The sequence below is a fragment of the Schistocerca americana genome, chromosome 10 (assembly GCF_021461395.2).
Source record: "Schistocerca americana isolate TAMUIC-IGC-003095 chromosome 10, iqSchAmer2.1, whole genome shotgun sequence".
NCBI classification, from domain to species: Eukaryota; Metazoa; Arthropoda; class Insecta; order Orthoptera; family Acrididae; genus Schistocerca; species Schistocerca americana.
In genome coordinates this window covers 45,455,654-45,475,792 of record NC_060128.1, presented here as the reverse complement: position 1 = coordinate 45,475,792, position 20,139 = coordinate 45,455,654, and positions in this window count along the sequence as shown.

Here is a 20,139-nt window from a genome sequence, read left to right as displayed (position 1 = left end):
CTCACAGGAGAGGTTCAAATCATAGAAAGTTAGAGTGTCAGTCCGCTTGTACGTAAGTCGGCATTGTGCCTTTTGTATCAAATTCGGATGCAATTTCTGTGCTTCATCGTCAATACGATAGTCCAAGGTATACAGTAAACCTGAAGTGAAGCATCGGAATCTAAAAATGGACTCACAGGAGAGGTAAAAATCATAGAAAGTTAGAGTGTCAGTCTTCTTGTACTTAAGTCGGCATTGTGCCTTTTGTATTAAATTCGGATGCAATTTCTGTGTTTCACCGTCAATAAGAAGGTCCAAGGGATACAGTAAACCTGAAGTTAAGCATCGGAATCTAAAACTGGACTCACAGGAGAGTTTCAAGTCATAGAAAGTTAGAGTGTCAGTCCTCTTTTACTTAAGTCGGCATTGTGACTTTTGTATTATATTCGGATGCAATTTCTGTGTGTCATCGTCAATAAGAAGGTCCAAGGGATACAGTAAACCTCAAGTGAAGCATCGGAATAAAAAAAACTGGACTCACAGGAGAGGTTCAAGTCATAGAAAGTTAGAGTTACAGTCCTCTTGTACTTATGTCGGAATTGTGATGTTTGTATTACATTCGGATGCAATCTCTGTGTTTCATCGTCAAAACGAGGGTCCAAGGGATACAGTAAACCTGAAGTGAAGCATCGGAATCTAAAACTGGACTCACAGGAGAGGTTCAAATCATAGAAAGTTAGAGTGTCAGTCCTCTTGTACTTAAGTCGGCTTTGTGACTTTTGTATTAAATTCGGATGCAATTTCTGTGTTTCATCGTCAATAAGAAGGTCCAAGGGATACAGTAAACCTGAAGTGAAGCATCGGAATCTAAAACTGGACTTACAAGTGATGTTCAGAACATAGAAAGTTAGAGTGTCAGTCGGCTTGTACTTAAGTCGGCATTGTGACTTTTGTATTAAATTTGGATGCAGTTTCTGTGTTTCATCGTTAATAAGAACGTCCAAGGGGTACAGTAAACCTGAAGTGAAGCATCGGAATCTAAAACTGGACTCACAGGAGAGGTTCAAATCATAGAAAGTTAGAGTGTCAGTCCTCTTGCACTTAAGTCGGCATTGTGACTTTTGTATTAAATTCGGATGCAATTTCTGTGTTTCATCGTCAATAAGAAGGTCCAACGGATACAGTAAACCTGAAGTGAAGCTTCGGAATCTAAAACTGGACTCACAGAAGGGGTTCAAATAATAGAAAATTAGAGTGTCAGTCCTCTTGTACTTAAGTCGGCATTGTGACTTTTGTATTAAATTCGGATGCAATTTCTCTGTTTCATCGTCAATAAGAAGGTCCATGGGATACAGTAAAATTGAAGTGAAGCATCGGAATCGAAAACTGGACTCACAGGAGAGGTTCAAATCATGGAAAGTGAGAGTGTCAGTCCGCTTGTACTTAAGTCGGCATTGTGACTTTTGTATTAAATTCGGATGCAATTGCTGTGCTTCATCGTCAATAAGAAGGTCCAAGGGATACAGTAAACCTGAAGTGAAGCATCGGAATCTAAAACTGGACTCACAGGAGAGGTTCAAATCATAGAAAATTAGAGTGTCAGTCCTCCTGTACTAAGGTCGGCATTGTGACTTCTGTATTACATTCGTATGCAATTTCTGTGTTTCATCGTCAATAAGAAGGTCCAAGGGATACAGTAAACCTGAAGTGAAGCATCGGAATCTAAAACTGGACTCACAGGAGAGGTTCAAATCATAGAGTGTTAGAGTGTCAGTCCTCTTGTACTTAAGTCGGGATTGTGAATTTTGTATTAAATTCGGATGCAGTTTCAGTGTTTCATCGTCAATAAGAAGGTCCAAGGGATACAGTAAACCTGAAGTTAAGCATCGGAATCTAAAACTGGAGTCACAGGAGAGGTTCAAATCATAAAAAGTTAGAGTGTCAGTCCTCTTGTACGTAAGTCAGCATTGTGCCTTTTCTATTAAATTCGGATGCAATTTCTGTGCTTCATCGTCAATAAGATAGTCCAAGGTATACAGTAAACCTGAAGTTAAGCATCGGAATCTAAAACTGTACTCACAGGAGTGGTTCAAATCATAGAAAGTTAGAGCGTCAGTCCTTATGTACTTAAGTCGGCTTTGTGACTTTTGTATTAAATTCGGATGCAATTTCTGTGTTTCATCGTCAATAAGAAGGTCCAAGGAATACAGTAAACGTAAAGTGAGGCATCGGAATCTAAAACTGGAGTCACAGGAGAGGTTCAAATCATAGAAAGTTAGAGTGTCAGTCCTCGTGTACTTAAGTTGGCATTGTGCCTTTTGTATTAAATTCGGATACAATTTCTGTGTTTCATCATCAATAAGATGGTCCAAGGGATACAGTAAACCTGAAGTGAAGCATCGGAATCGAAAACTGGACTCACAGGAGAGGTTAAAATCATAGAAAGTTGGAGTGTCAGTCCACTTGTACTTAAGTCGGCATTGTGACTTTTGTATTTAATTCGGATGCAATTTCTGTGTTTCATCGTCAATAAGAAGGAACACGGGATACAGTAAACCTGAAGTGAAGCATCGGAATCTAAAACTGGACTTACAGGAGAGGTTCAAATCATAGAAAGTTAGAGTGTCAGTCCTCTTGTACGTAAGTCTGCATTGTGCCGTTTGTATCAAATTCGGATGCAATTTCTGTGCTTCATCGTCAATACGATAGTCCTAGGTATACAGCAAACCTGAAGTGAAGCATCGAAATCTAAAACTGGACTCACAGGAGAGGTTCAAATCATAGAAAGTTAGAGTGTCAGTCCGCTTGTACGTAAGTCGGCATTATGCCTTTTGTATTAAATTCCGATGCAATTTCTGTGCTTCATCGTCAATACGATAGTCCAAGATATACAGTAAACCTGAAGTGAAGCATCGGAATAAAAAAATGGACTCTCAGGAGAGGTAAAAATCATAGACAGTTAGAGTGTCAGTCTTCTTGTACTTAAGTCGGCATTTTGCATTTTGTATTAAGTTCGGATGCAATTTCTGTGTTTCATCGTCAATAAGAAGGTCCAAGGGATACAGTAAACCTGAAGTGAAGCATCGGAATAAAAAAAACTGGACTCACAGGAGAGGTTCAAGTCATAGAAACTCAGAGTTACAGTCCTCTTGTACTTAAGTCGGCATTGTGAGGTTTGTATTAAATTCGGATGCAATTTCTGTGTTTCATCGTCAAAAAGAAGGTCCAAGGGATACAGTAAACCTGAAGTGAAGCATCGTAATCTAAAACTGGACTCACAGGAGAGGTTCAAATCATAGTGAGTTGGAGTGTCAGTCCTCTTGTACTAAGGTCGGCATTGTGACTTTTGTATTACTTTCGTATGCAATTTCTGTGTTTCATCGTCAATAAGAAGGTCCAAGGGATACAGTAAACCGGAAGTGAAGCATCGGAATCGAAAACTGGACTCACAGGAGAGGTTCAAATCATAGAAAGTTAGAGTGTCAGTCCTCTTGTACTTATGTCGTCTTTGTGACTTTTGTATTAAATTCGGATGCAATTTCTGTGTTTCAACGTCAATAAGAAGGTCCAAGGGATACAGTAAACCTAAAGTGAAGCATCGGAATCTAAAACTGGACTCACAGCAGATTTTCAAATCATAGAAATTAAGAGTGCCAATCCTCTTGCACTTAAGTCGGCATTGTGACTTTTGTATTAAATTCGGATGCAATTTCTGTGTTTCATCGTCAATAAGAAGGTCCAAGGGATACAGTAAACCTGAAGTGAATCATCGGAATCTAAATCTGGACTTACAGGAGAGGTTCAAATCATAGAAAGTTAGAGTGTCAGTCCTCTTGTTCTTAAGTCGGCATTGAGACTTTTTTATTAAATTCGGATGCTATTTCTGTGTTTCATCGTCAATAAGAAGGTCCAAAGGATACCGTAAACCTGAAGTTAAGCATAGGAATCTAAAACTGGACTCACAGGAGAGTTTCAAATCATAGAAAGTTAGAGTGTCAGTCCTCTTTTACTTAAGCCGGCATTGTGACTTTTGCGTTATATTCGGATGCAATTTCTGTGTGTCATCGTCAATAAGAAGGTCCAAGGGATACAGCAAACCTGAAGTGAAGCATCGGAATCTAAAATTGGACTCACAGGAGAGGTTCAAATCATAGAAAGTTAGAGTGTCAGTCCGCTTGTACGTAAGTCTGCATTGTGCCTTTTGTATTAAATTCGGATGCAATTTCTGTGCTTCATCGTCAATACGATAATCCAAGGTATACAGTAAACCTGAAGTGAAGCATCGGAATCTAAAAATGGACTCACAGGAGAGGTAAAAATCATAGAAAGTTAGAGTGTCGGTCTTCTTGTACTTAAGTCGGCATTGTGCCTTTTGTATTAAATTCGGATGCAGTTTCTGTGTTTCATCGTCAATAAGAAGGTCCAAGGGATACAGTAAACCTGAAGCGAAGCATCGGAATAAAAAAAACTGGACTCACAGGAGAGGTTCAAGTCATAGAAAGTTAGAGTTATAGTCCTCTTGTACTTCAGTCGGCATTGTGAGGTTTGTATTAAATTCGGATGCAATTTCTGTTTTTCATCGTCAAAAAGAAGGATACAGTAAACCTGAAGTGAAGCATCGGAATCTAAAACTTTACTCACAGGAGAGGTTCAAATCATAGTAAGATAGAGTGTCAGTCCTCTTGTACTAAGGTCGGCATTGTGACTTTTGTATTACTTTCGTATGCAATTTCTGTGTTTCATCGTCAATAAGAAGGTCCAAGGGATACAGTAAACCTGATGTGAAGCATCGGAATCGAAAACTGTACTCACAGGAGTGGTTCAAATCATAGAAAGTTAGAGTGTCAGTTCTCTTGTACTTAAGTTGGCATTGTGCCTTTTGTATTAAATTCGGATGCAATTTCCGTGTTTCATCGTCAATAAGAAGGTCCAAGGGATACAGTAAACCTGAAGTGAAGCGTCGGAAACTAAAACTGGACTCACAGGGGAGGTTCAAATCATAGAAAGTTAGAGTGTCAGTCCTCTTGTACATAAGTCGGCAATGTGACTTTTGTATTAAATTCGGATGCAATTTCTGTGTTTCATCGTCAATAAGAAGGTCCAAGGGATACAGTAAACCTGAAGTGACGCATCGGAATCGAAAGCTGGACTCATAGGAGAGGTTCAAATCATAGAAAGTGAGAGTGTGAGTCCTCTTGTACTTAAGTCGGCATTGTGACTTTTGTATTAAATTCGGATGCTATTTCTGTGTTACGTCGTTGATAAGAAGGTCCAAGGGATACAGTAAACCTGAAGTGAAGCATCGGAATCGAAAACTGGACTCACAGGAGAGGTTAAAATCATAGAAAGTTAGAGTGTCAGTACACTTGTACTTAAGTCGGCATTGTGACTTTTGTATTAAATTCGGATGCAATTTCTGTGTTTCATCGTCAATAAGAAGGTCCAAGGGATACAGTTAAAATGAAGTGAAGCATCGGATTCTAAAACTGGACTTACAGGAGAGGTTCCAATCATAGAAAGTTAGAGTGTCAGTCCTCTTTTACTTAAGTCGGCATTGTGACTTTTGCATTATATTCGGATGCAATTTCTGTGTGTCATCGTCAATAAGAAGGTCCAAGGGATACAGCAAACCTGAAGTGAAGCATCGGAATCTAAAACTGGACTCACAGGAGAGGTTCAAATCATAGAAAGTTAGAGTGTCAGTCCGCTTGTACGTAAGTCTGCATTGTGCTTTTTGTATCAAATTCGGATGCAATTTCTGTGCTTCATCGTCAATACGATAGTCCTAGGTATACAGTAAACCTGAAGTGAAGCATCGGAATCTAAAAATGGACTCACAGGAGAGGTAAAAATCATAGAAAGTTAGAGTGTCAGTCTTCTTGTACTTAAGTTGGCATTGTGCCTTTTGTATTAAATTCGGATGCAATTTCTGTGTTTCACCGTCAATAAGAAGGTCCAAGGGATACAGTAAACCTGAAGTTAAGCATCGGAATCTAAAACTGGACTCACAGGAGAGTTTCAAATCATAGAAAGTTAGAGTGTCAGTCCTCACTTACTTAAGACGGGATTGTGACTTTTGTATTATATCCGGATGCAAGTTCTGTGTGTCATCGTCAATAAGAAGGTCCAAGGGATACAGTAAACCTGAAGTGAAGCATCGGAATAAAAAAAAACTGGACTCACAGAAGAGGTTCAAGTCATAGAAAGTTAGAGTGTCAGTCCTCTTGTATTTAAGTCGGCTTTGTGACTTTTGTATTAAATTCGGATGCAATTTCTGTGTTTCATCGTCAATAAGAAGGTCTAAGGGATACAGTAAACCTAAAGTGAAGCATCGGAATCGAAAACTGGACTCACAGGAGAGGTTCAAATCATAGAAAGTTAGAGTGCCAGTCCTCTTGCACTTAAGTCGGCATTGTGACTTTAGTATTAAATTCGGATGCAATTTCTGTGTTTCATCGTCAATAAGAAGGTCCAAGGGATACAGTAAACCTGAAGTGAAGCATCGGAATCCAAAACTGGACTTACAGGAGAGGTTCAAATCATAGAAAGTTAGAGTGTCAGTCCTCTTGTTCTTAAGTCGGAATTGAAACTCTTGTATTAAATTCGGATGCAATTTCTGTGTTTCATCGTCAATAAGAAGGTCCAAAGGATACAGTAAACCTGAAGTTAAGCATCGGAATCTAAAAATAGACTCTCAGGAGAGGTAAAAATCATAGACAGTTAGAGTGTCAGTCTTCTTGTACTTAAGTCGGCATTTTGCCTTTTGTATTAAGTTCGGATGCAATTTCTGTGTTTCATCGTCAATAAGAAGGTCAAAGGGATACAGTAAACCTGAAGTGAAGCATTGGAATAAAAAAAACTGGATTCACAGGAGAGGTTCAAGTCATAGAAACTCAGAGTTACAGTCCTCTTGTACTTAAGTCGGCATTGTGAGGTTTGTATTAAATTCGGATGCAATTTCTGTGTTTCATCGTCAAAAAGAAGGTCCAAGGGATACAGTAAACCTGAAGTGAAGCATCGTAATCTAAAACTGGACTCACAGGAGAGGTTCAAATCATAGTAAGTTAGAGTGTCAGTCCTCTTGTACTAAGGTCGGCATTGTGACTTTTGTATTACTTTCGTATGCAATTTCTGTGTTTCATCGTCAATAAGAAGGTCCAAGGGATACAGTAAACCGGAAGTGAAGCATCGGAATCGAAAACTGGACTCACAGGAGAGGTTCAAATCATAGAAAGTTAGAGTGTCAGTCCTCTTGTACTTATGTCGTCTTTGTGACTTTTGTATTAAATTCGGATGCAATTTCTGTGTTTCATCGTCAATAAGAAGGTCCTAAGGATACAGTAAACCTGAAGTTAAGCATAGGAATCTAAAACTGGACTCACAGGAGAGTTTCAAATCATAGAAAGTTAGAGTGTCAGTCCTCTTTTACTTAAGTCGGCATTGTGACTTTTGCGTTGTATTCGGATGCAATTTCTGTGTGTCATCGTCAATAAGAAGGTCCAAGGGATACAGCAAACCTGAAGTGAAGCATCGGAATCTAAAATTGGACCCACAGGAGAGGTTCAAATCATAGAAAGTTAGAGTGTCAGTCCGCTTGTACGTAAGTCGGCATTGTGCCTTTTGTATTAAATTCGGATGCAATTTCTGTGCTTCATCGTCAATACGATAATCCAAGGTATACAGTAAACCTGAAGTGAAGCATCGGAATCTAAAAATGGACTCACAGGAGAGGTAAAAATCATAGAAAGTTAGAGTGTCGGTCTTCTTGTACTTAAGTCGGCATTGTGCCTTTTGTATTAAATTCGGATGCAGTTTCTGTGTTTCATCGTCAATAAGAAGGTCCAAGGGATACAGTAAACCTGAAGTGAAGCATCGGAATAAAAAAAACTGGACTCACAGGAGAGGTTCAAGTCATAAAAAGTTAGAGTTATAGTCCTCTTGTACTTCAGTCGGCATTGTGAGGTTTGTATTAAATTCGGATGCAATTTCAGTTTTTCATAGTCAAAAAGAGGGTCCAAGGGATACAGTAAACCTGAAGTGAAGCATCGGAATCTAAAACTTTACTCACAGGAGAGGTTCAAATCATAGTAAGATAGAGTGTCAGTCCTCTTGTACTAAGGTCGGCATTGTGACTTTTGTATTACTTTCGTATGCAATTTCTGTGTTTCATCGTCAATAAGAAGGTCCAAGGGATACAGTAAACCTGAAGTGAAGCGTCGGAATCTAAAACTGGACTCACAGGGGAGGTTTAAATCATAGAAAGTTAGAGTGTCAGTCCTCTTGTACATAAGTCGGCAATGTGACTTTTGTATTAAATTCGGATGCAATTTTTGTGTTTCATCGTCAATAAGAAGGTCCAAGGGATACAGTAAACCTGATGTGACGCATCGGAATCGAAAGCTGGACTCATAGGAGAGGTTCAAATCATAGAAAGTGAGAGTGTCAGTCCTCTTGTACTTAAGTCGGCATTGTGACATTTGTATTAAATTCGGATGCAATTTCTGTGTTACATCGTTGATAAGAAGGTCCAAGGGATACAGTAAACCTGAAGTGAAGCATCGGAATCGAAAACTGGACTCACAGGAGAGGTTAAAATCATAGAAAGTTAGAGTGTCAGTACACTTGTACTTAAGTCGGCATTGTGACTTTTGTATTAAATTCGGATGCCATTTCTGTGTTTCATCGTCAACAAGAAGGTATAAGGGATACAGTAAACCTGAAGTGAAGCATCGGAATAAAAGAAAGTGGACTCACAGGAGAGGTGCAAGTCATAGAAAGTTAGAGTTACAGACCTCTTGTACTTAAGTCGGCATTGTGAGGTTTGTATTAAATTCGGATGCAATTTCTGTGTTTAATCGTCAAAAAGAAGGTCCAAGGGATACAGTAAACCTGAAGTGAAGCATCGGAATCTAAAACTGGACTCACAGGAGAGGTTCAAATCATAGTAAGTTAGAGTGTCATTCCTCTTGTACTAAGGTCGGCATTGTGACTTTTGTATTACTTTCGTATGCAATTTCTGTGTTTCATCGTCAATAAGAAGGTCCAAGGGATACAGTAAACCTGAAGTGAAGCATCGGAATCGAAAACTGGACTCACAGGAGAGGTTCAAATCATAGAAAGTTACAGTGTCAGTCCTCTTGTACTTAAGTCGGCTTTGTGACTTTTGTATTAAATTCGGATGCAATTTCTGTGTTTCATCGTCAATAATAAGGTCCAAAGGATACAGTAAACCTAAAGTGAAGCATCGGAATCTAATACTGGACTCACAGGAGAGGTTCAAGTCATAGAAAGTTTGAGTTACAGTCCTCTTGTACCTCAGTCGGCATTGTGAGGTTTGTATTAAATTCAAATCCAATTTCTGTTTTTCATCGTCAAAAAGAAGGTCCAAGGGATATAGTAAACCTGAAGTGAAGACTCGGAATCTAAAACTTTACTCACAGGAGAGGTTCAAATCATAGTAAGATAGAGTGTCAGTCCTCTTGTACTAAGTTCGGCATTGTGACTTTTGTATTAAATTCGGATGCAATTTCTGTGCTTCATCGTCAATACGATAGTCCAAGGTATACAGTAAACCTGAAGTGAAGCATCGGAATCTAAAAATGGACTCACTGGAGAGGTAAAAATCATAGAAAGTTAGAGTGTCAGTCTTCTTGTACTTAAGTCGGCATTGTGCCTTTTGTATTAAATTCGGATGCAATTTCTGTGTTTCATCGTCAATAAGAAGGTCCAAGGCACACAGCAAACCTGACGTTAAGCATCGGAATCTAAAACTGGACTCACAGGAGAGTTTCAAATCATAGAAAGTTAGAGTGTCAGTCCTCTTTTACTTAAGTCGGCATTGTGACTTTTGTATTATATTCGGATGCAATTTCTGTGTGTCATCGTCAATAAGAAGGTCCAAGGGATACAGTAAACCTGAAGTGAAACATCGGAATCTAAAACTGGACTCACAGGAGAGGTTCAAATCATAGAAAGTAAGAGTGTCAGTCCGCATGTACGTAAGTCGGGATTGTGCCTTTTGTATTAAATTCGGATGCAATTTCTGTGCTTCATAGTCAATACGATAGTCCAAGGTATACAGTAAACCTAAAGTGAAGCATCGGAATCTAAAAATGGACACACAGGAGAGGTTAAAATCATAGAAATTAGAGTGTCAGTCTTCTTGTACTTAAGTCTTCATTGTGTCTTTTGTATTAAATTCGGATGCAATTTCTGTGTTTCATCGTCAACAAGAAGGTCCAAGGGATACAGTAAACCTGAAGTGAAGCATCGGAATAAAACAAACTGGACTCACAGGAGAGGTTCAAGTCATAGAAAGTTAGAGTTACAGTCCTCTTGTACTTAAGTCGGCATTGTGAGGTTTGTATTACATTCGGATGCAATTTCTGTGTTTAATCGTCAAAAAGAAGGTCCAAGGGATACAGTAAACCTGAAGTGAAGCATCGGAATCTAAAACTGGACTCACAGGAGAGGTTCAAATCATAGTAAGTTAGAGTGTCAGTCCTCTTGTACTAAGGTCGGCATTGTGACTTTTGTATTACTTTCGTATGCAATTTCTGTGTTTCATCGTTAATAAGAAGGTCCAAGGGATACAGTAAACCTGAAGTGAAGCATCGGAATCGAAAACTGGACTCACAGGAGAGGTTCAAATCATAGAAAGTTAGAGTGTCAGTCCTCTTGTACTTAAGTCGGCTTTGTGACTTTTGTATTAAATTCGGATGCAATTTCTGTGTTTCATCGTCAATAATAAGGTCCAAGGGATACAGTAAACCTAAAGTGAAGCATCGGAATCTAAAACTGCACTCACAGGAGAGGTTCAAATCAAAGAAAGTTAGAGTGCCAGTCCTCTTGCACTTAAGTCGGCATTGTGACTTCTGTATTAAATTCGGATGCAATATCTGTGTTTCATCGTCAATAAGAAGGTCCAAGGGATACAGTAAACCTAAAGTGAAGCATCGGAACCTAAAACTGCACTCACAGGAGAGGTTCAAATCAAAGAAAGTTAGATTGCCAGTCCTCTTGCACTTAAGTCGGCATTGTGACTTCTGTATTAAATTCGGATGCAATATCTGTGTTTCATCGTCAATACGATAGTCCAAGGTATACAGTAAACCTGAAGTGAAGCATCGGAATCTAAAAATGGACTCACTGGAGAGGTAAAAATCATAGAAAGTTAGAGTGTCAGTCTTCTTGTACTTAAGTCGGCATTGTGCCTTTTGTATTAAATTCGGATGCAATTTCTGTGTTTCATCGTCAATAAGAAGGTCCAAGGCATACAGTAAACCTGACGTTAAGCATCGGAATCTAAAACTGGACTCACAGGAGAGGTTCAAATCATAGAAAGTAAGAGTGTCAGTCCGCAGGTACGTAAGTCGGCATTGTGCCTTTTGTATTAAATTCGGATGCAATTTCTGTGCTTCATAGTCAATACGATAGTCCAAGGTATACAGTAAACCTAAAGTGAAGCATCGGAATCTAAAAATGGACACACAGGAGAGGTTAAAATCATAGAAATTAGAGTGTCAGTCTTCTTGTACTTAAGTCTTCATTGTGTCTTTTGTATTAAATTCGGATGCAATTTCTGTGTTTCATCGTCAACAAGAAGGTCCAAGGGATACAGTAAACCTGAAGTGAAGCATCGGAATAAAACAAACTGGACTCACAGGAGAGGTTCAAGTCATAGAAAGTTAGAGTTACAGTCCTCTTGTACTTAAGTCGGCATTGTGAGGTTTGTATTACATTCGGATGCAATTTCTGTGTTTAATCGTCAAAAAGAAGGTCCAAGGGATACAGTAAACCTGAAGTGAAGCATCGGAATCTAAAACTGGACTCACAGGAGAGGTTCAAATCATAGTAAGTTAGAGTGTCAGTCCTCTTGTACTAAGGTCGGCATTGTGACTTTTGTATTACTTTCGTATGCAATTTCTGTGTTTCATCGTTAATAAGAAGGTCCAAGGGATACAGTAAACCTGAAGTGAAGCATCGGAATCGAAAACTGGACTCACAGGAGAGGTTCAAATCATAGAAAGTTAGAGTGTCAGTCCTCTTGTACTTAAGTCGGCTTTGTGACTTTTGTATTAAATTCGGATGCAATTTCTGTGTTTCATCGTCAATAATAAGGTCCAAGGGATACAGTAAACCTAAAGTGAAGCATCGGAATCTAAAACTGCACTCACAGGAGAGGTTCAAATCAAAGAAAGTTAGAGTGCCAGTCCTCTTGCACTTAAGTCGGCATTGTGACTTCTGTATTAAATTCGGATGCAATATCTGTGTTTCATCGTCAATAAGAAGGTCCAACGGATACAGTAAACCTAAAGTGCAGCATCGGAACCTAAAACTGCACTCACAGGAGAGGTTCAAATCAAAGAAAGTTAGATTGCCAGTCCTCTTGCACTTAAGTCGGCATTGTGACTTCTGTATTAAATTCGGATGCAATATCTGTGTTTCATCGTCAAAAAGAAGGTCCAAGGGATACAGTAAACCTGAAGTGAAGCATCGGAATCTAAAACTGGACTCACAGGAGAGGTTCAAATCATAGTAAGTTAGAGTGTCAGTCCTCTTGTACTAAGGTCGGCATTGTGACTTTTGTATTACTTTCGTATGCAATTTCTGTGTTTCATCGTTAATAAGAAGGTCCAAGGGATACAGTAAACCTGAAGTGAAGCATCGGAATCGAAAACTGGACTCACAGGAGAGGTTCAAATCATAGAAAGTTAGAGTGTCAGTCCTCTTGTACTTAAGTCGGCATTGTGACTTTTGCATTATATTCGGATGCAATTTCTCTGTGTCATCGTCAACAAGAAGGACCAAGGGATACAGTAAACCTAAAGTGAAGCATCGGAATCTAAAACTGGACTCACAGGAGAGGTTCAAATCGTAGAAAGTTAGAGTGCCAGTCCTCTTGCACTTAAGTCGGCATTGTGACTTTTGTATTAAATTCGGATGCAATTTCTGTGCTTCATCGTCAATACGATAGTCCAAGGTATACAGTAAACCTGAAGTGAAGCATCGGAATCTAAAAATGGACTCACAGGAGAGGTAAAAATCATAGAAAGTTAGAGTGTCGGTCTTCTTGTACTTAAGACGGCATTGTGCCTTTTGTATTAAATTCGGATGCAGTTTCTGTGTTTCATCGTCAATAAGAAGGTCCAAGGGATACAGTAAACCTGAAGTGAAGCATTGGAATAATAAAAACTGGACTCACAGGAGAGGTTCAAGTCATAGAAAGTTTGAGTTACAGTCCTCTTGTACTTCAGTCGGCATTGTGAGGTTTGTATTAAATTCAAATGCAATTTCTGTTTTTCATCGTCAAAAAGAAGGTCCAAGAGATATAGTAAACCTGAAGTGAAGCATCGGAATCTAAAACTTTACTCACAGGAGAGGTTCAAATCATAGTAAGATAGAGTGTCAGTCCTCTTGTACTAAGTTCGGCATTGTGACTTTTGTATTACTTTCGTATGCAATTTCTGTGTTTCATCGTCAATAAGAAGGTCCAAGGGATACAGTAAACCTGATGTGAAGCATCGGAATCGAAAACTGTAATCACAGGAGAGGTTCAAATCATAGAAAGTTAGAGCGTCAGTCCTCTTGTACTTAAGTCGGCATTGTGACTTTTGTATTAAATTCGGATGAAATTTCTATGTTTCATCGTCAATAAGAAGGTAAAAGGGATACAGTAAACCTGAAGTGAAGCGACGGAATCTAAAACTGGACTCACAGGGGAGGTTCAAATCATAGAAAGTTAGAGTGTCAGTCCTCTTGTACATAAGTCGGCAATGTGACTTTTGTATTAAATTCGGATGCAATTTCTGTGTTTCATCGTCAATAAGAAGGTCTAAGGGATACAGTAAACCTGAAGTGACGCATCGGAATCGAAAGCTGGACTCATAGGAGAGGTTCAAATCATAGAAAGTGAGAGTGTCAGTCCTCTTGTACTTAAGTCGGCATTGTGACTTTTGTATTACATTCGGATGCAATTTCTGTGTTACATCGTCGATAAGAAGGTCCAAGGGATACAGTAAACCTGAAGTGAAGCATCTGAATCGAAAACTGGACTCACAGGAGAGGTTAAAATCATAGCAAGTTAGAGTGTCAGTACACTTGTACTTAAGTCGGCATTGTGACTTTTGTATTAAATTCGGATGCAATCTCTGTGTTTCATCGTCAATAAGAAGGTCCAAGGGATACAGTAAACCTGAAGTGAAGCATCGGAATCTAAAACTGGACTTACAGGAGAGGTTCCAATCATGGAAAATTAGAGTGTAAGTCCTCTTGTTCTTAAGTCGGTATTGAGACTTTTGTATTAAATTCGGAGGCAATTTCTGTGTTTCATCGTCAATAAGAAGGTCCAAAGGATACAGTAAACCTGAAGTTAAGCATCGGAATGTAAAACTGGACTCACAGGAGAGTTTCAAATCATAGAAAGTTAGAGTGTCAGTCCTCTTTTACTTAAGTCGGCATTGTGACTTTTGCATTATATTCGGCTGCAATTTCTGTGTGTCATCGTCAATAAGAAGGTCCAAGGGATACAGCAAACCTGAAGTGAAGCATCGGAATCTAAAACTGGACTCACAGGAGAGGTTCAAATAATAGAAAGTAAGAGTGTCAGTCCGCTTGTACGTAAGTCGACATTGTGACTTTTGTATTAAATTCGGATGCAATTTCTGTGCTTCATCGTCAATACGATAGTCCAATATATACAGTAAACCTGAAGTGAAGCATCGGAATCTAAAAATGGACTCACTGGAGAGGTAAAAATCATAGAAAGTTAGAGTGTCAGTCTTCTTGTACTTAAGTCGGCATTGTGTCTTTTGTATTAAATTCGGATGCAATTTCTGTGTTTCATCGTCAACAAGAAGGTCCAAGGGATACAGTAAACCTGAAGTGAAGCATCGGAATAAAACAAACTGGACTCACAGGAGAGGTTCAAGTCATAGAAAGTTAGAGTTACAGTCCTCTTGTACTTAAGACGGCATTGTGAGGTTAGTATTAAATTCGGATGCCATTTCTGTGTTTAATCGTCAAAAAGAAGGTCCAAGGGATACAGTAAACCTGAAGTGAAGCATCGGAATCTAAAACTGGACTCACAGGAGAGGTTCAAATCATAGTAAGTTAGAGTGTCAGTCCTCTTGTAATAAGGTTGGCATTGTGACTTTTGTATTACTTTCGTATGCAATTTCTGTGTTTCATCGTCAATAAGAAGGTCCAAGGGATACAGTAAACCTGAAGTGAAGCATCGGAATCGAAAACTGGACTCACAGGAGAGGTTGAAATCATAGAAAGATAGAGTGACAGTCCTCTTGTTCTTAAGTCGGCATTGAGACTTTTGTATTAAATTCGGATGCAATTTCTGTGTTTCATCGTCAATAAGAAGGTCCAAAGGATACAGTAAACCTGAAGTTAAGAATCGGAATCTAAAACTGGACTCACAGGAGAGTTTCAAATCATAGAAAGTTAGAGTGTCAGTCCTCTTTTACTTAAGTCGGCATTGTGACTTTTGCATTATATTCGGATGCAATTTCTGTGTGTCATCGTCAACAAGAAGGTCCAAGGGATACAGTAAACCTAAAGTGAAGCATCGGATTCTAAAACTGGACTCACAGGAGAGGTTCAAATCATAGAAAGTTAGAGTGCCAATCCTCTTGCACTTAAGTCGGCATTGTGACTTTTGTATTAAATTCGGATGCAATTTCTGTGTTTCATCGTCAATAAGACGGTCCAATTGGTACAGTAAACCTGAAGTGAAGCATCGGAATCTAAATCGTGACATACAGGAGAGGTTCAAATCATAGAAAGTTAGAGTGTCAGTCCTCTTGTTCTTAAGTCGGCATTGAGACTTTAGTATTAAATTCGGATGCAATTTCTGTGTTTCATCGTCAATAAGAAGGTCCAAAGGATACAGTAAACCTGAAGTTAAGCATAGGAGTCTATAACTGGACTCACAGGAGCGTTTCAAATCATAGAAAGTTAGAGTGTCAGTCCTCTTTTACTTAAGTCGGCATTGTGACTTTTGCATTATATTCTTATGCAATTTCTGTGTGTCATCGTCAATAAGAAGGTCCAAGGGATACAGCAAACCTGAAGTGAAGCATCGGAATCTAAAACTGGACTCTCAGGAGAGGTTCAAATCATAAAAAGTTAGAGTGTCAGTCCGCTTGTACGTAAGTCGTCATTGTGCCTTTTGTATTAAATTCGGATGCAATTACTGTGCTTCATCGTCAATACGATAGTCCAAGGTATACAGTAAACCTGAAGTGAAGCATCGGAATCTAAACATGGACTCACAGGAGAGGTAAAAATCATAGAAAGTTAGAGTGTCGGTCTTCTTGTACTTAAGTCGGCATTGTGCCTTTTGTATTAAATTCGGATGCAGTTTCTGTGTGTCATCGTCAATAAGAAGGTCCAAGGGATACAGTAAACCTTAAGTGAAGCATCGGAATAAAAAAAACTGGACTCACAGCAGAGGTTCAAGTCATAGAAAGTTTGAGTTACAGTCCTCTTGTACTTCAGTCGGCATTGTGAGGTTTGAATTAAATTCAATTGCAATTTCTGTTTTTCATCGTCAAAAAGAAGGTCCAAGGGATATAGTAAACCTGAAGTGAAGCATCGGAATCTAAAACTTTACTCACAGGAGAGGTTCAAATCATAGTAAGATAGAGTGTCAGTCCTCTTGTACTAAGTTCGGCATTGTGACTTTTGTATTACTTTCGTATGCAATTTCTGTGTTTCATCGTCAATAAGAAGGTCCAAGGGATACAGTAAACCTGATGTGAAGCATCGGAATCGAAAACTGTACTCACAGGAGAGGTTCAAATCATAGAAAGTTAGAGCGTCAGTCCTCTTGTACTTAAGTCGGCATTGTGACTTTTGTATTAAATTCGGATGCAATTTCTATGTTTCATCGTCAATAAGAAGGTAAAAGGGATACAGTAAACCTAAAGTGAGGCATCGGAATCTAAAGCTGTAGTCACAGGAGAGGTTCAAATCATAGAAAGTTAGAGTGTCAGTTCTCTTGTACTTACGTTGGCATTGTGACTTTTGTATTAAATTCGGATTCAATTTCTGTGTTTCATCGTCAATAAGAAGGTAAAAGGGATACAGTAAACCTGAAGTGAAGCGACGGAATCTAAAACTGGACTCACAGGGGAGGTTCAAATCATAGAAAGTTAGAGTGTCAGTCCTCTTGTACATAAGTCGGCAATGTGACTTTTGTATTAAATTCGGATGCAATTTCTGTGTTTCATCGTCAATAAGAAGGTCTAAGGGATACAGTAAACCTGAAGTGACGCATCGGAATCGAAAGCTGGACTCATAGGAGAGGTTCAAATCATAGAAAGTGAGAGTGTCAGTCCTCTTGTACTTAAGTCGGCATTGTGACTTTTGTATTACATTCGGATGCAATTTCTGTGTTACATCGTCGATAAGAAGGTCCAAGGGATACAGTAAACCTGAAGTGAAGCATCTGAATCGAAAACTGGACTCACAGGAGAGGTTAAAATCATAGCAAGTTAGAGTTTCAGTACACTTGTACTTAAGTCGGCATTGTGACTTTTGTATTAAATTCGGATGCAATTTCTGTGTTTCATCGTCAATAAGAAGGTCCAAGGGATACAGTAAACCTGAAGTGAAGCATCGGAATCTAAAACTGGACTTACAGGAGAGGTTCCAATCATGGAAAATTAGAGTGTAAGTCCTCTTGTTCTTAAGTCGGTATTGAGACTTTTGTATTAAATTCGGAGGCAATTTCTGTGTTTCATCGTCAATAAGAAGGTCCAAAGGATACAGTAAACCTGAAGTTAAGCATCGGAATGTAAAACTGGACTCACAGGAGAGTTTCAAATCATAGAAAGTTAGAGTGTCAGTCCTCTTTTACTTAAGTCGGCATTGTGACTTTTGCATTATATTCGGCTGCAATTTCTGTGTGTCATCGCCAATAAGAAGGTCCAAGGGATACAGCAAACCTGAAGTGAAGCATCGGAATCTAAAACTGGACTCACAGGAGAGGTTCAAATAATAGAAAGTAAGAGTGTCAGTCCGCTTGTACGTAAGTCGACATTGTGACTTTTGTATTAAATTCGGATGCAATTTCTGTGCTTCATCGTCAATACGATAGTCCAATATATACAGTAAACCTGAAGTGAAGCATCGGAATCTAAAAATGGACTCACTGGAGAGGTAAAAATCATAGAAAGTTAGAGTGTCAGTCTTCTTGTACTTAAGTCGCCATTGTGCCTTTTCTATTAAATTCGGATGCAATTTCTGTGTTTCATCGACAATGAGAAGGTCCAAGGCATACAGTAAACCTGAAGTTATGCATCGGAATCTAAAACTGGACTCACAGGAGAGTATCAAATCCGAGAAAGTTAGAGTGTCAGTCCTCTTTTACTTAAGTCGGCATTGTGACTTTTGTATTATATTCGGATGCAATTTCTGTGTGTCATCGTCAATAAGAAGGTCAAAGGGATACAGTAAACCTGAAGTGAAACATCGGAATCTAAAACTGGACTCACAGGAGAGGTTCAAATCATAGAAAGTAAGAGTGTCAGTCTGCATGTACGTAAGTCGGCATTGTGCCTTTTGTATTAAGTTCGGATGCAATTTCTGTTCTTCATCGTCAATACGATAGTCCAAGGTATACAGTAAACCTAAAGTGAAGCATCGGAATCTAAAAATGGACTCACAGGAGAGGTTCAAATCATAGAAAGTTAGAGTGTCAGTCTTCTTGTACTTAAGTCGGCATTGTGTCTTTTGTATTAAATTCGGATGCAATTTCTGTGTTTCATCGTCAACAAGAAGGTCCATGGGATACAGTAAACCTGAAGTGAAGCATCGGAATAAAACAAACTGGACTCACAGGAGAGGTTCAAGTCATAGAAAGTTAGAGTTACAGTCCTCTTGTACTTAAGACGGCATTGTGAGGTTAGTATTAAATTCGGATGCCATTTCTGTGTTTAATCGTCAAAAAGAAGGTCCAAGGGATACAGTAAACCTGAAGTGAAGCATCGGAATCTAAAACTGGACTCACAGGAGAGGTTCAAATCATAGTAAGTTAGAGTGTCAGTCCTCTTGTAATAAGGTTGGCATTGTGACTTTTGTATTACTTTCGTATGCAATTTCTGTGTTTCATCGTCAATAAGAAGGTCCAAGGGATACAGTAAACCTGAAGTGAAGCATCGGAATCGAAAACTGGACTCACAGGAGAGGTTGAAATCATAGAAAGATAGAGTGACAGTCCTCTTGTTCTTAAGTCGGCATTGAGACTTTTGTATTAAATTCGGATGCAATTTCTGTGTTTCATCGTCAATAAGAAGGTCCAAAGGATACAGTAAACCTGAAGTTAAGAATCGGAATCTAAAACTGGACTCACAGGAGAGTTTCAAATCATAGAAAGTTAGAGTGTCAGTCCTCTTTTACTTAAGTCGGCATTGCGACTTTTGCATTATATTCGGATGCAATTTCTGTGTGTCATCGTCAACAAGAAGGTCCAAGGGATACAGTAAACCTAAAGTGAAGCATCGGATTCTAAAACTGGACTCACAGGAGAGGTTCAAATCATAGAAAGTTAGAGTGCCAATCCTCTTGCACTTAAGTCGGCATTGTGACTTTTGTATTAAATTCGGATGCAATTTCTGTGTTTCATCGTCAATAAGAAGGTCCAATGGGTACAGTAAACCTGAAGTGAAGCATCGGAATCTAAATCGTGACATACAGGAGAGGTTCAAATCATAGAAAGTTAGAGTGTCAGTCCTCTTGTTCTTAAGTCGGCATTGAGACTTTAGTATTAAATTCGGATGCAATTTCTGTGTTTCATCGTCAATAAGAAGGTCCAAAGGATACAGTAAACCTGAAGTTAAGCATAGGAGTCTATAACTGGACTCACAGGAGCGTTTCAAATCATAGAAAGTTAGAGTGTCAGTCCTCTTTTACTTAAGTCGGCATTGTGACTTTTGCATTATATTCTTATGCAATTTCTGTGTGTCATCGTCAATAAGAAGGTCCAAGGGATACAGCAAACCTGAAGTGAAGCATCGGAATCTAAAACTGGACTCACAGGAGAGGTTCAAATCATAAAAAGTTAGAGTGTCAGTCCGCTTGTACGTAAGTCGTCATTGTGCCTTTTGTATTAAATTCGGATGCAATTACTGTGCTTCATCGTCAATA